Genomic DNA, 17,215 nt, shown 5'->3' on the forward strand with positions numbered 1-17,215 from the left:
ACAGCAAGGCACATGAGATAAAAAGAGATTTTGTAGCTCCATTTATAGTTAATAGAAGATACCTCAAATTCTAGCTTGGTACAAGTACCGTCCCTTCGTAGAGATTTGTCTGATTGCATTTTCATATGGTGGGCTCTGAATCTTCATGACTTTTAGAATGGCAATGACTTTTTTAAATAAATGACAAGTTGACAACTATCTAACTGATTTCAATACCTGTCCAACTTCCCAAATAGATCTATGTTTTTGAATTATTAAAAACATTATGTAATATTCCTACTAGGAATTAACAGTGATAATCAAAACAAAACACCATATGCAACACAAAAATTCAACATGCAATTAGACACCCAGAAATTTGCCAAAAACTGCACCAAGCTGAGCCATTTTATTAATATATCAAGGAGAGTACAAGATGTATGGAGTAGGTGCACCTGGGCTTGCAAAAGCAAGCTAGACAAGTCCCAGGTGATAAAATGTGCTGCCTGGATGATAGGAAGTGCTGCTACCTCAACCCCTGCGCTGACCCAAAAATTCTATTGCTACTGGTTGGAAAGGAACTGGAGTTTGACCCCTCTAGAGTGCTCAGAAAATTCTGCGAAATTAATTGTGGCCTCTCCTCGCCAAACCCACAAAGACCCATAAAGAGTTTGGCCTCGTTTCGACCCGCTGGAAATACCCCAAATAGTGTGAGTTCCTTCTCCAGCTAGGTATTCACACCCCTGTGAGTCTGCTGCTCCAATGGGCCTCAAAATGCTGAGAAATCCCTCCAATAATTCTCCTTATGACCCCTAGCAAAACTCAGCCTCAAACTCCCGGTCAAGCCTCCCACAACAAGTGCACTCCTCAAGTGACTGCGTAGGCCCAGTCAACCTCCTCTGCACATGCCTATAAAGAAGAATTCGGCCTGATGGATGGCCACCAAATCACCCACAAAACCACTGCAAAATGCTGCCAAATGCCAAGGAAATGTGTTCCTAAAATCCAGAACCAGCTCTGCCCTGAAGCTATCTCTCCACAAGAATGCGTGGTCCCTTTCTATGCCTAGTTTGCTCCAAAGATAGCTCGAATTTCCTTGTGATATCTCCCGAACAACTCCTCAAGTGTAGCAATGGCTCCCCTAAGGTGGCACTCGAAGTCCACCAAAGGAGGAGGTGAGATCTCCCCTTGGAAATCTCTAGTGCTAAACAACACTTCGTAGACTCAGCTAAATAGTTCAAGCATACAAGCGAGTTTCTTTTTCAAATGATGAAAAGCCCCAAAACGATGCATGCTCCTTGTATTTACCATTGAGCTCTTTTCTCTCCATGTGGGTCCCATGCATCGACGCCACTCTTGTCTTTCTCCCTCCAAAAGTGCGTGTTACTCCAAGGGGTGTGTATTCCTCTTTGGGGTGGCCCGCACCATCCACCAATTTTTCGATTTGTCCCTCTTCTCCTATGTTGGAGCCTCCCTTAGCCAAAAGTTGCAAGTGGGGTCCTCCTGAGTCCTAACTCACTTTCCCTAAGTCCTCCTAAACAAAACTCAAAATTGTGCAAAAATTGTGACTACTTAGCAAATTGCTAAGTAGGAACATCACAATCCTCCTCGCCTAGATGTTGTTTTTCCTCAAGCAATTGAAGTGATAGACGTTGGAGTACCTGTTCCCCTTCCCAAGTGGCATCCTCCTCGGGCATATCTTTACAGTTCACCAAAAACTCCCGAACAGTGCCATTTCCGAGATTTCGTTCTCTCACCTCCAAAATGTCCTCAAAACTAACACCAAATTCCCCTCATCATACAAAGGGGGTAGATGAGTAGCTGTTGTCACATGCTGTCCCAAAGCCCTTTTTAGGCACGAGACATGAAAGACATTGTGCACCTTGCTCCCAGGTGGGAGCTCCAACTTGTAGGCCACCTCTCCAACCCGTTTGGTCACCCTGTAAGGCCCATAGAATTGTGGCTTGAGCTTTTCAACTCCCTTTTGCTTTAGAGTGGACCATTTGTATGGTTGGAGCCTCAGAAAGATTAAGTTGCCAACCTCAAAATGCCTCTCAACCGTGTGCCTATCTGCATAGATCTTCTGTTGATTATAGGTTGTCTGTAAATTATCCTTGAGAGTCGTCAATATGCCTTGGCTCTCCTGTACCCAACCTTTGGCCCTCGGGGCCCTACTGTCTCCAAACACCAAATCAAAAAATGTTAAGAGCATCATATCGATATATAACACAAAATGGAGATATACATATTGGCTCGTGGAACGTAGTGTTGTAGCAGTATTCTCCGAGGTGAAGCCACTTCACCCATGCGCACTACTGCCCGGTCACGTAGTTGCACAAGTACCCCCCCAACCACTTGTTCACGATCTCAGTCTGACCATTGGTTTGTGGGTGGTAGCTAGTGCTGGGTGTGAGCTCTATCCCCACTAGCCGAAACAATTTCTGCTAGAATTCCCCCATAAATCTGTTGTCCCTGTCACTCATTATGGTCTTGGGGGAGACCATGTAGTCTGAAAACTTCTTTGAAAAACAACTCGGCCACTTGTGAAGCTGATGACTGAGAAGGTATGGCAAAGAAATGGGCGCACTTGGTTAGCCAGTCGACCACCATATATATGCAATCCCACCCCTGTACTGCTGACAGCCCGATATTAAAGTCCATAGATATACTCTTCCATTTCCTCCCAGGAATAGGAAGGGGCTGCAATAGACCTGGAGGGTGTGTCTCCTCCTCCTTGTTCCTTTGGCAAGTATCACACTCCTGCACGTGCCTCAGAACATCCCCGTTGAGGCCCCTCCATGTGAAACACTTTCGGATGGCTCGATATGTCTTGAGGAACCCTTGATGTCCTGCTAGTGGAGAATCATGCACAACCTGCATAATCCTCTCCCTCAACTGTGAACCAGGTACCAAATAGATCCTCCCCTTGTAATAAATCACCTCATTCATCTCTCGGTACCTGTCATCTGCATGGGTTCCATATAAGATCTCACAAGCCTGTCTGTCCTTAGAGTACTCCACCAGTAACTGCGCCCTCCAATCCTGGCAGATACTCATAAGGGATAATGTCGCGGGCCTCCTGGATAAAGCATCAGCTACTATATTCTGCTTGCTCTTGACATACTCTATATCGAAATTGTAGGCCGCCTGGCTTTTGCTGACCCGCTTCTGTTGGTTCTCATTGAGCTCTCTCTGCTCTAAAAAGCACTGAACGCTGTTGTGATCAATCTTCACCCTGAACCTGTTGCCCACCAAATACTATCGGAATTTGGCCAACGCATGCATGATGGCCAACATCTCCTTGTCATATATAGAATAGAGCCTCTCATGACTAAGGAGTTTCCGACTCTCAAACGCTATGGGGTGCCAACCCTGCATCAACACAGCCCCAACACCCTCATTGGATGCATCACACTCCAAAACAAAAGGTTGCGTGAAATCAGATAGCGCTAACACAGGGCAACTCCTCATGGCCTTCTTGAGGCGCTCAAAGGCCTCCTGCGCTATATCAGTCCACTCGAATGCACCTTTCTTGGTCAGATCAATGAGGGGTAGGAGGAATGGGACCGAGTGGACCTAGTCTAGGGTAGGAAGAAGGAGTATGACAACCAATGATGTTCGTACCGTAGACAAGGTGGGGGCAAGGATCAAAGAAAGAATTTTCACATAAAGGTGTTGAATTGATTCTGTGAGGTACTAGCCTTGGGGATGCTAGGGAAAAGTTTGATCCCGGAGCTAGGGCTTGGCTTTTCTCTCAACTCCACTGTCAGTATGGCCTCAAGTTTGGAGATCTTGAGGAAACACCAGTGCAGGAGGACCTAGGAGACCGAACTTTTTAGAGGGCTAGTTCATCGGGAAAATGATACCCTAAGTGACCCAATTTGGCTAGACCTAGGAAAAGGTGAGAAAGGTATGATTTTAGGTGACAACCTCTTGGTAGATCAGTGCCTTAGTCTTGGGAGAATGGAGTCTATGATGAATATGAGTGAGGACCCTTGGTTCTTGATCAAGGAGGCCTCAAGACTACTTCACTAGCCTTCTAGGTCAAAGGTAAGCAATCTTGCAGCTTTTATACTTCGATGTGCAAAGGAGATGGCTTATCAAGGTCAATTCGTTAATGGAATTATCCCGAGGAGATTTCGTTCACATTACATGGCCCATACATTGAGAGATGCTATAATAGAGAGAAAATTCCACAATTTAAAGCAGTAAATGCATGCAACAATTAGCCCTAAAAATAATGAAAACCCCATTCCAATGTATATGACAAAGTAAAATAAGAATAACATTAAATCATGTACTTATATGTAACATAATATATCCAACCATCCACAATTTTCGAGAGAGAAGCTCTAAGATAAGATAGACCAATATCCACACATCAAAATTTATCCATAAAGTTCCAATTCATATTCTAGAAAAAGTGCGAAATTATCAAGAGAGAAACGATCCAATCCAAAGTTATGATGAGATAATGAATTCATCTCACTTGTATTTATACACTAATGAGGAGTTCAAATTAGCCTCCTTGGCCTACATAAGCCTAAAGAACAAAATAATGTTCTAATAATCTAACATCTGGTGACAAGCCCACCAAACTAGCGCCTAAATGAAAGAATAAGCCTCTCAAGAGGTCAAATAATAATCTATGCATGCCATAGGGCCCTCTAAGAGGCTTAATGAGGTCCATGGGTGCCATAATGAAGAGTAGGGCCCTCAAAAGTGATGGACAAGGGGTTGGCCCCTTGTTCTCCAAACAATAAACATGTGGTGCTCAAAATGGGTGTGGGGGCACAATAATAACATCATGGGTCTCCAAATGAGTCGAGGGTGCCTGTAGATCGTCTGTAAGGGCTCTGATGATGGTGTAGGAGATGCTACATCATCCTACAAGTCCTGGGTCAGCTACTAGGTGCATGGTACATCTCTGGGGCCAGCTGGGCAAAGGTGAACCAGGTGCATCGTCCTTGTCCAATGGGAGTATCTCAAGCATCTCTGATCATTGTCGGGGATCCACAAAGTGCTGTCTACTGCTGTGGAGGCCCATGGTTCTCAACACACACCCTACATGTGCCAATGTAGCCCTCTGGAGGATTAAGACCCCGTATAGGGAGACCAAATCCAAGATGGAGATCATCTGCAATCCTGCATAAGATCCAGTGTGCCCCCTAGCCTTTCAGTACAACAATTCATTAGGGAAATCGAGTAAATGAGCTTACCAACCATGGACCATAGGTGGGGACTTCATGATGGCCTACCCTTCCATAATGGGCTTTGGGATGTGCCAATGTCTCCTAAACTCCAAATGGGATTAACCAAGTAACCTATTAGGTGGTTTCTACTTCTAAAAGGGATAATATGTTCAAGGTACACCCTTCAAAAGGTGGTGGCATGTGACAGATAAGTGAATGAAGTAGCGGATGAGAAGGGGAAGCCCTAGGCCACATTCTGGGGTACAAGGGTAGCTAATAAAAGGGAAGCCCACACTTGGGTTTATAATGTATAGGAGGGAGCAATCGTGGTACATGAGGTGTCCCGACCTTGATTTTTCCACCCTTCTTTATATGCCTTTTTCCTTTTTATGTTTTTCTTTGATTAACTGCTTGGGGCACAAGGGGTAAGAGCATGATGCATAAGATATAGCAGCAAATACCCCTTTCAAGTTAGGGCGGTTCATTGCCCACCAAGGGTTGGGACAACCATGGGTTCCTATATGATGGAGGCTCGTAGAACCTGTCGAAACCAGGGTGATGGCCATGATGATGGGGTAGAGCTCATGTATTAGCTTTTGCCCACGTGCTAAATGTGTTTGTCCTGGCCATCTTTTGCATTTTGTGGTACATTTCCTTGTTGAACGTGACCAAATATGCTTTTATTTTTCTTTTTAGCTGCATCAACCTCCGGGGCATCATTCCAGGCCTGACCCAAGGTGAGGGCAAGGGGAAGGGGCAAGCTAACCCTATATGGACCCAGGTGGGAGAAATGATGAATGGGGTAATAATGAGTGGAAAGGGGGTAATATAAGCGGATAAGGGAGCAAGACCAGGCAACCAAAATCAAGGTTTCCCGTGAAATACCATCCCTAAAGCCAAATGGTCAGTAAAAGAGATCCCACAGGACTAGAATCCAAGGTCAATATCCAAAAGGGGCGTAGGGGACAGGAACACATACCTAGCCCATTCTTTTTGCTGAATCCCCCATTAATCCATGCCCAAAAGTGTAAATGAAAAGCAAACTACAATACTCAACTACCAAATGACAATGCATATCTTTAGGTTTGGGAGGCCCACCTTCAAACATACGATCATCGCAAATAGGCGAGGGACCACATGGCTGACACAGGTGGCGGAGAAATAGCACAATGAGCTAGTTGGTGGCTGCAAGGAGCTGCTGGCTGTCGGTTGAGGACCATCTTGGAGAAAAAATTTCTCCTAGGGATATCACCCACAAAATGGTGGGTAACAAGGCCCATGCAATCCCTAGAAGCTTCCACGCATTTTGGGTGGAGGGACATGTGTATGTGGGAGTGGAATGGTAGGAGACCACTCTCCACTCATATCTTGTGAAACTCCAAGTCCAAAGCCCACCAAAATAGTGACTCATCAAGCTAACTCAAATTCCTTGCTTCAATAAATGCGTTTTTCCTTGAGGAACCTGTGGTCCCCTCCAAGAGAATTCGATTTGTTTGGAGCACGTCTTTTCCTCAAATCAAAGAGTCCACATCACCTTTTAACACTTTAACTCAATGATTTTTCACCTCAGTTCCACATCATATAGCATGTGTGGATATTTATTTTCTCCAATTTATTTAATTGTTGGGCTAATTTATTGCCACATTTTCCACTAAGCTTAGGAAAAGTGGATTTTGAGGGTCCAAAACTTGTTTTTTGCCCCTCAAAGTGTGTCTTAGTAGAAATTTGAGGGCTAGAGGTGTAATTTTGAGCACACATACCCCATACAACTTCTCTAGACATCACTTATTACATTTTACAATCATAATTTTTTAAAAATTTATGTTTTGCGGGAAATTTTAAAAATAAAAAACATTGACCCCTAGACAATGACTTTAGTATGGTAATATACAATGACTCTAGACGCAAGGCCTTTCCATTAAGCCACACTCTGACTTTGGGGTTATGCTTGGAGGAAAAAACTCAATTAATTATTAAGTGTTCGAAAGTACTTAATAATTAACCAAGTAAAGAAAAACCTTCTAGAGTAAACTCACTTGATGACAATGTCCCAAGTTACCTAGGCCTGTTACATGACTCAATTTATCACACTAGCAATACTTTACATCATCTCCGTAGGGCTTGCGGAATCTGAGTACAATATAGAAGAAGATGAGAAGAAGTTAGAGTTAAAAAAAACTTTGATGGTACATGAAGCCTCTGACGTATCCTCAGGCATAGAGTCTTCAAAAAATTTTAGGTCAAACTTCAGTGGTCAATAGATCTCGCAGTTATAAATTCTAATAATCAAAGCAACATCAGAATGTCTAAGGACCTCGTGTTGCATGCCAAAACTAAGCATATTAACAATAAGTATCACTATATTAGATGTTTGGTACAAGATGGTGTCATTAAACTACAGTATGTGCCAACTTATGAACGAGTCATTGATGTGTTGACGAAATCTCTTCCGAACAAGAAGTTAGTTGATTTTAGGAGCATGCTCGTATTGGTGGATATCTCTAATTTGGTTGAGAGGAAGAGATAAGTACCATAAAAACTGCCTATATGATGGTACTTGGGAGGACAACTTGGCCTGGTTAGTATCAAGATCTGAGTTGATTTCTAGATCCCAGTAAGGGAGGGTATCTTGTAGAGCTCCAGTTTAGTGTTGATAGTAGATACTTGGATCGTTGTAAGGGTTGGTGTTAGGGCTGGGGGCCTAGATGGTATATATATCCTGTTGGATTGATACCAGGGTTGTAGCTTGATGGTACCTATAGTGGCAATTTCGTTGATGACACCTTAGTCCCTGTTGAGAGGGTACCTAGGCAGTTAGGGTATCTCTAGCATTGCGTATGCTGCAAATCTTCTGTGAACAATGTCAATTTGAGTACCTGCCTAGTTAAGAGGGAGTGTTGACAATGTAACTATGGTCGGTCTTCATAATTACTATTACACTTTGTCATTATGTATTTATTGTAAAAATGAAAAAGAAGAGAAAGAAAATTATTTTGAAGCATGAGTTTCATGCTCATTTTACCTATTTATTAGGTCAAAGCTTCCATTGTAGGCTTCTAAGGTTTTTATTGAGTCTTAAGAGTCTTTGTCACTTTTATTAGACCCTTCTTGGGCTTTTGTATCATGTAAAGAAAATTATTTTTGAGTCAAAACAATTATTTGTCACCTCCTCACCAAGTTTGTCCTACCTTGATGAAGTCGACCCAGATTGGGGCTATTCAACCCTTCGAAAGCAGTGTAAATAGAAGAAGAGCTCGACCTATTTGGCATCCATCATCAATGAAGACAAAACTCATAATTGTTTGTGCTTTTAATATGTAAAATACACAATGTATTATAAGCAATATTTTATTAATAAGATGAATGTACAAGAGTTATTGAATGTTACAATGAGGGCCCGCTTAAATACCTTGGTAGGTGCCCCTTCAATGAATGGTCATGTCCCTTAGAACATGCCTCTTCATTAACTAATCAATTATAATTATGTTTACTATATATTCATTTATATTTATTTTATTTTATATAAGTTATATTCGTAACAATCGACAAGTTCGATCTGCAATGGAAGGAGAAGAAAAAGAGTGCGAAGTCAACGAGAAAGAAGGACAAATCAAAGGAAGATCAAAATTGAAGTTTTTGGGCATCCCTCTCTCACACATGCGAGTTTTTATAGGGTTTTTGGGAAAGTTGCAGGGGCCAAAATTTTTGCAGTAACTGCAGGTCCAAAATTCTGAGTTGCAGGGGGTTGAAATTCTAGATTGAAGTAGTTTTGAAGGAGTTGACTATTGTTGACTAAAGCAAGATTTATCTACTTGGAAGGAGGGTGACTTGGTGATTGGAGGAAGTCTTTGTCTTGGTCAAAAGGTCCTAGATTGTCTCACTTTGACTTGATTCTATTATTGAAGAAGAGTTGACTGGGTTTTCCCCTTGAAGAGGGGTTTTGCCTTGGCTGAGTGCCTACATCTTGTGTCTCTTGTTCTTGTGATCTTCATGCATTTTTGATTTGGTAATTGCTTGATGAAAGATAACATAATAAAGAAGTAAAAGAAGCCAACACATATCACAAGTAATTATCAAGAAAAGAGGAATCAAACCCTAATAACTACATGCATTGATTTTTCAACACCACCCCCACCCTAGGGTTATTCACGGGCACTATCAATGAAAAACCCATCCACATTGTGTCCAATCTAAGCACCTTTCTCCACCAGTTCAAGGAGAATGCATGTATGTTTCGATTCGAATAGTTTTGCATCAATTGATGAATGGGAGCGGAAGGAACCCTGTTTGAATTGGAATTTGTTCTGTTGCTAGCCTCATCCTATCAATAGAGCTCAACCACCATTGCTTGAGCATTGATCTATCCATTTTAGCTTTTGACCATAGGGAGAACTCGCCACAAGGACATGACCTGTTTGATAGGCCATCCATCTTAGCATGATGGTTTGGTTGATTGCACATATCTTTCTAAAATCTGTTGGGTTGGAACAAAAGTCATGAACCCATGGAATTAGCTGGTTTGGTCAAAGTGCATTCTTCAAAGTCACCTTGGGATGTAGTGTAAATTTATATATTTAAAAAATTGTGTTTCATATTATATATGGGCGAAATTCATTTTTTTTTATCATTCACAAAGATTTTATGAATTATAATTATAGAATAAAAAAAACCTAAGTTATATAATTAAATACATACACAAGTATATAATTAAATACATACACAAGTATATATATATATATATATATATATATATATATGTTGTGTGTATACACAGTGCACACACACAAACTTTATAGTGTGTGTATATATAGTTGAATTTAATGGCGGACCTCATTTGATTCTTATCAAAATGTTCAAATTCTGAATTGAACTTATTTGTTGTTGAACCCACACCATGTGACATAGGTCCATAGCCCAATAGGATAAGCACTAGTTTTGGTAAATTGCACCAGCCATCATATTCTAGAATTACCAAAAACATTTATTTTCTAGGTGTTTCCCCCGTGTGCCAGAAAAATATTGACCTAAAGAGAAAGGAAGTGTTTTTGAGGTGACATTGGGAAATCTTCCTAAGTGCCCCTGGGGTTGCACTTTGTTAAAGGACTTTATAACATATGAATGGTTTGGTGGGTAACAATAAGCACTGTTGTTACACATCTCATCTGTATTGAGCTGTTATTTTTATTTTTTTTATAAATATTAATGTGGGCTGACTTATGCCATATTTCATGTCAACATTAGGCATGGACATTTTACATCTCCCTCACACTAGGCCATAGAATGCACCTTGCTTTGCTTGGCACACGTCATCAATGCAGAAATTGTTTATTTGTTTGTTTTTTTCTTTTTTTCTTTGAATCAACCAGTTTTTCCTTATCTTTTGAAAAAATCAACAAATGCAATGGAAAAGTCACTTAAAAGGCAGTTTTTGGCTTTATATTTTCTAACTCATTTGTTGTTGCTCAACATTTTTTGGCATAAATTTTCAATTTTTTGCTAAGTTTTTGTGAAGTTAACTATTTTGGAACCTTGCTGATTTTTTGTCAAGTTTGGGTTCTGCAACACTATTTCAATTTGTAGTATATAGCGGTTGATTAGTGTATCCTATGGCTATTGCTCAATGAACAATATTTGATCATTTAATGAATAATATGGATGCCTTTATTATTTTAAATGCCATCTCTGTTTGCATTGAATTCTTATGCAGAGTGTTAATAGTTTCTTTGAAATTTGTATGTGCCACTTCTGGCTTTCAAGTTTCAACATGAATCAATAATATTGTGCATTCTTTATTGCTTTGCAAGATTGGCCTTAAATCCAATTGAAATTCAAAAAGGAGACCAGGGAGGAATGCCACCAAGATTATTGATTTTGGTAACTGAGTTTATAATGGTTCCAGAGATAACGAACATTGTCAAGATAAAAGCGATGAATATTGGTTTATCGCTTGTGACAAAGACTAAAGTCATTGAGAGCACAAAGTTGACAACATGTAATAGTAGTGTTGCGAACATCGCGATTAGGATTAAATGAATGAGGGTCTGAAATCGGGAAAAAATCAGCAAATACAAAAATATTCATTTTTTTCAATTTTTTTAATATCTAGAGCATCTACAACATAAAATAAACGCATTGACACATAAATATGATAAAAGAACTAATATATGAGATGTGTAATATCATTTCTAGTGCTACATCACACATAACAATGAATCATGTCCTGAACACTAAGTCTCCAGTCCCAACTCAACCTCAAAATATCAACAACAAATATAATAATGTATCTCATATCATGTGTCACAATGTCATATACAATGAAATGAACCAAATAACTAATACCACTGATTTCCTCTGCTCCGCTTGTGAGAAAATGCAACAACTTTCCCTCTAGATGTAGATGGCGGTGGAGTTGGCAGTGGACTCTGCTGTGCTCTAGAAGTTGAAGAACTAGGAGATATAGGAGGTAGAACACGTCCTCTACTAGTGACATGGGTACCTGGGTAGGTGGTGTCACCTCCTCCTCCTCCTCTACCCCCTCCACTACCTCCTGCTCTAACCAATCAACGACCGACTCCATGATAGGCCTCTCGGCCTCAACCCTCCATGCATCAGTGGTGTCAATTCCATCCAATGAGATGGCCTCCACATTAGGTGTCTTCTCAAGTTGCCTCACCCACAATTGAAGATTGTAGTAGATGGTCTGGTGTCTTCTCAAGTTGCCTCACCCACAATTGAAGATTGTAGTAGATGGTCTGGTGTCTTCTCAAGTTGCCTCACCCACAATTGAAGATTGTAGTAGATGTAGACCATGTCATTAAGTTGCTGAGACTCCAACCTGTACAAGGGTCATAAATTAATAAATTATAAATAATAAAATAATAATTATAAAAAAAATATTATTTAATGAATTAAAAAAATTAATTGGAAATTTGGAATATTTTAAGTTTTAACCTATTGCGCTTCTTGGTGTGTATTTTTCAAATACATTCCAATTGCGCTCACACCCCGAGGAGCTACATGTTTGGCTAAGCACTCAAATGGCAAGCCTTTGGAGATTGGGTATTCTGCCACCATAGCTTCTCCACCATGCATCTACAACAAATAAGATAAACATAAGAAAAAAAATGAAATTTGAAAGTTGAAGCAAAGTATGAAGTTATGACCTTGAAGAGACAATGAAATTTGAAACAAGCTAAAGATTACCTAGCATTTTAGTCTTCCTATCAACCACAACCATGTCAAAGCTACATTTGTCACCTGCCATCCTGTATATCTCCATTTCTTTGGAGATTTCTGCACATTCTTCTGGAGATGACACCATCCTTTGAACACAAGTGAAGAATCCATCCATGACCTCAACATCAAATAAGAATCCACATGAGTAAGCAAATGTGGGGTTTAGGTAGATCTCTGCAGCATGAATGGGACGATGAAGTGTATTGTTCCATCACTCATCAATCACTTCCCATAACAATTGTTGTTTCTGAAACCCCTCATCCCCCTTATCATCATAGTAGGTCTGAATGGATTCTTTGGCCCTATCCATGGCCTCATACAAGTAGTCCATTGCAGGCTTGTCTCCATCAACTAATTGAAGAACCTTTACCAAAGGTTCAATAATGCTGCACACCTCCTGCACTCCTGCCCAGAAGCTTTCTTGGTATGAAACTAATCTGCATATGGCCTTTCCCTCTGGTTTGCGGCTAAATGCCAAAGCACACCACTCCTCTGAAAGAAATATTCGCTTCACATCCCACTTAGAATTTGTGAAAATTCATAATCCTCAAGGAACCCCTACTGCAACAAATCTGAATTTACTTCACCTACTTGATTTTAATATACATTAAGTTATTCTCTGAATACTGAAGCAAATTACTTCTACAACCTACAGTACTTCAAAATTTGATTTCATGAAACAAAAAACTAAGAAAAGAACAAGATGCATTGGACACAATTATTTTTGGACAAAATAGTCCCCAGAAAAACCTAATGCGGGAAAATCGGAGTAGCAACTCTGAGGATTTTCTATTATTAAGCAATAATTCTGAATACAAATGCTGATTGCCCTTCCTAGCAAACTAGTGATAGAGAAAATACAATGACGGAAAAACTGAGTGAGTTTTACCTCACTTCACTGGGCAAATTCCGGTTGATCTGGCAGCAAAACTGGCTAACCCGACTACCTTTGCGCTGACCTTGCGTCAACTCTACAGGCTCCGCGTCAGCTCTGCGCTGTCTCTTCTGCCCACTGCGTCAGCTCTGTGCTGTCTCTTCTGCTCACTATGTCAACTTTCCTGGTTGTTTCGGCAATTTCGACTTTCTACGTGGAGGGCAGCTTCTACTTCTGCACTGGCCCTTCTGGCTCTGCGTCAGGTCTGCGTGGGCCTAGATTGGCCTAGCGTCTGTCCTCTTAGCTGCTGCGCTGCCTCCAGTCGCTTCTTTCTGTCTCTCTGTTAGTACTCCCGAACTATCCTTGCCCCTCTGCTGCAGAATGATCACCTAGTTCAAATTTCTTAGCTTCCTAGCCCTAGAAATTGAACTCCAAGTCAATTCGTTCTCTCCATATGTGTTTCTAAATGAACCCCAAGCCGCCTCCTTATACTTTTCACGTTGAGACTTCAACAACCGAGATTAAGTCTCTAATCAACGACTAAGATTAAAACATGACCTGATCCGCCTTCTAGATCATTCTCACCAATATTTTGATTAATACCCATTAATATTTTAATTTTCTTGAGTTTAGACTTAGGAATCCCATTAAAAATATTAATTATTTTAATAAAATACAATTTGGGTGGAATTTCACCAAACGATTTTTGGGTTCTTTATAACTCATGTGCCTTAGTCTCTCCACCAATTTTAATGGCCAGAGCACATTCGATGCTACCAAAAACTAACACTCCCTCTTAGCAAGGAAAGTGCTCTAGCAATAATGTCCAACTGCATGTTGCTATGTTTCTGAAGCATCTCATTTCCGCACTGTTGCTGCCACCAACGCTGTGCTGCTGCTGCTATTGTACTGCTCCCCATGACACTGCCACTACCACTGCTGCATCTGTACTACAACTACCTCTCAAATGTTGCCTCTACCATGCTGCTAGCACTGCCACTGCTAACACTGCATTCGCATTGCAACTCAGGTACTGAGAGAAGAAACTGAAAAACATCCAAAATAAACTAAGCTTCATTGTGTTCAGCATAATACCATGAATGTTGGAACCCGACTGCTCTAGTCTCTGACCCTCTGAATCTTCTGCGCTGTTGCTGACTTCTGCACTGTGCCATCTGCACTGCTGCCAACCTTGCTCTGCACTGATCAGTCTCTAGTCTCAGGCTACTGCATTTGTCTCTCCAAACAATCCACTGCATCATTTGACACTAAGTCCATCTTGTTACTGTTGAATCTTGGGCTTTCGTAGCAAGGAATTGATCCAAGAGGTGGACTCCTCAAGGATCCTGCCCACATGTAGTCCTCCTGACTACAGCTCAATATCGCCCCATTTCCCTCCTGGAGATGTGTGGGCACTCATGGCAAACTCATCTTCATCAATCTTCGCTGGAGTAACCTTAGGATCATGTTTCTCATCCTTATCCTTTTGCTTTAAAGGACACTGGGATGCGAAGTGGCCCATCTCGCCACATCTGAAACATTTCACCTTCGAAATGTCCTCCTTCCGCTTCTGCTTCCGCTATCCCTTTGATGCTAGAGTTGCGTTCTCCTCCTCCTCTAGGTCTTCGTGCCACTCCCACTGTTGCCATTAAGGTTGACCTTTACTAGGTCCCTCCTTAATTCCTCTTGTTGAAGGGCTACCTACATCACCTCCCATGAAGGTAGTCTTTCACTGCCCAATATACTTTGGACGAAGACTTGCCATTCATCCGAGACTCCATTCAGGGCCGTCCTTACCATCACTATAGACTGAGGAGTAGACCCCACTACAACAAGCTGGTCTCTGGTGTCCTAAAGACGCTGAAGATAGGAGTTGACTCCTTCTCCCTTCCGCATCAATGTCTGCTGCAACTTTTGTTCAAGGTACATCTTCCGTTGGTCGGAAGAGCCTTCATACAGTGAAGACAAAGCTTCCCACATCTCTCGGGCTGTATCTTTGCCCTGCAAGTGTGAGACCACATGATATTGAGCTCCATCGAGAATGAACCTCTTCGCCTTCCCCTGCTCAGCCTTGTACTTTTTCTTCTAATAATTGTCAGTAGGAACAACCACAACACTCTTGACGTAGGCTTCGAGATCGTATTCTTCCAGAACAACTAAGATTATGGTCTTCCATATGACATAGTTGGAAGCTCCTTCCAACCTGTCCTGATCTTTGAGCCCATGTGATGCCATCTCACCCGACTGTCGAACTAACTCCTCTAGTCACTACTCAGTTGCCTAGCAAGTGAGAAATTCAAACTTTTTGCCAAAAAGTTCTCTAAGGAGAAAATTCCCCTTCTATGTGTCTTCGCTCTTTTCCAATAGATTTCTGCCCCGACAGAAACTGCGCCCTTCAAGCACTGCGCTGAGGCTCCACGTCACTCCCTCTGCCTTTGCAAACTCACGAACTGGAAATTGTACCTATTTGTCAACTCTTTCAGAGAGAGATTTCCTTGGAATCTCTGCTTCCCCGTAAGGACTGCACTATCCCTTCAAGGGGATTCGAATTGCTGCCAAGTGCAGCTTTTGGCCTCTTTGCTCAGCATTGGATCTGCTCTTCTTGTTTCGAAATCAATCCTCTGATACCATATGAAAATTCCTAATCTTCAAGGAACCCCTGTTGTAGCAAATTTGAATTTACTTCACCTACTTGATTTTAATATAAATTCTCAAGTTATTCTCTGAATACTGAAGCAAATTACTTCTATAGCCTACACTACTTTAAATTTGATTTCATGAAACAGAAAATTGAGCAAAGAACAAGATACATAGGACACAATTATTTTTGGACAAAATAGTCCCCGGAAAAACCCAATACAGGAAAACCGGTGCAGCGACTTTGAGGGTTTTCTATTATTCAGCAGTAATTCTGAATACAAATGCTAGTTTCCCTCCTAGCGAACCAATGACAGAGAAAATACAATGGCGAAAAAACTGAGTGAGTTTTACCTCACTTCACCCGACAGATTTTGGCTGATCCGGCAACAAAACTGGCTAACCCCAGCTACCTTTGCACTGGCCCTGCGTAGGCCCTGCATCAGCCTTACAGGCTCTGCGTTAGCTCTACATTGTCTCTTTTGCCCACTGCGTCAGCTTTCGTGGCTGTTTCGACAGTTCCTCGACAGTTTCGGCTTTCTGTGTGGAGGGCAGCTTTTGCTTATGCGCTGGCCCTTCTGGCTCTGCGTTAGGCCTGCATGGGCCCAGATTGGCCCAGCGTCAGTCCTCTTAGCTGCTGCGCTGCCTCTAGTAGCTTCTCTCCGCCTCTCTGTCAGTACTCCCAAACTATCCCTGCCCCTCTGCTGCAGAATGATCACCTAGTTCGAATTTCTCAACTTCCTAGCCCCAGAAATCGAACTCCAGATCAATTCGTTCTCTCCGTGTGTTTTTCTAAATGAACCCCAAGCCTCCTTCTTATACTTTTCTCGTTGAGACTTCATTGGCCGAGATTAAGTCTCTAATCAACGGTTAAGATTAAAACATGACTTGATCCGCCTTCTAGATCATTCTCAGCCATATTTTGATTAATACCCATTAATATTTTAATTTTCCTAAGTTTAGACCTAGGAACTCCATTAAAAATATTAATTATTTTAATAAAATACAATCTGGGTGGAATTTCACCAAACGGTTTTTGGGTTCTTTAGAACTCAAATGCCTTGGCCTCTCCAGCAATTTTCATGGCTAGAACACATCCGATACTACCAAAAACTAACAGAATTCAAGAGGGATTGAAGAGATATAAAACCGGTGGCAAACTGTGTAATGGTAGGGTGCACCAACTCCTTGTTGTTGGTGAATGTTCTCATCAAATGAAGCACAAATGCATGATTATATGTAAATTTTGTAATGCTTTTTGATGACTCAACAATATTCTTGACAAAATGAATTTTTC

At 41.4% G+C, this 17,215-nt stretch overlaps 1 protein-coding gene across 3 annotated transcripts in view; it reads left to right on the plus strand.

The window, feature by feature from the left end:
* LOC149241521 (choline monooxygenase, putative (CMO-like)) overlaps nucleotides 1-17,215 on the plus strand; it is a 301,653-nt gene that overhangs the window by 89,074 nt on the left and 195,364 nt on the right. The gene's annotated exons all lie outside the window — the stretch shown is intronic.

This window comes from Pinus tabuliformis, chromosome 8, assembly GCF_031772625.1.
Source record: "Pinus tabuliformis cultivar Carrire ecotype Pingquan chromosome 8, CPIR1, whole genome shotgun sequence".
NCBI classification, from domain to species: domain Eukaryota; kingdom Viridiplantae; phylum Streptophyta; class Pinopsida; order Pinales; family Pinaceae; genus Pinus; species Pinus tabuliformis.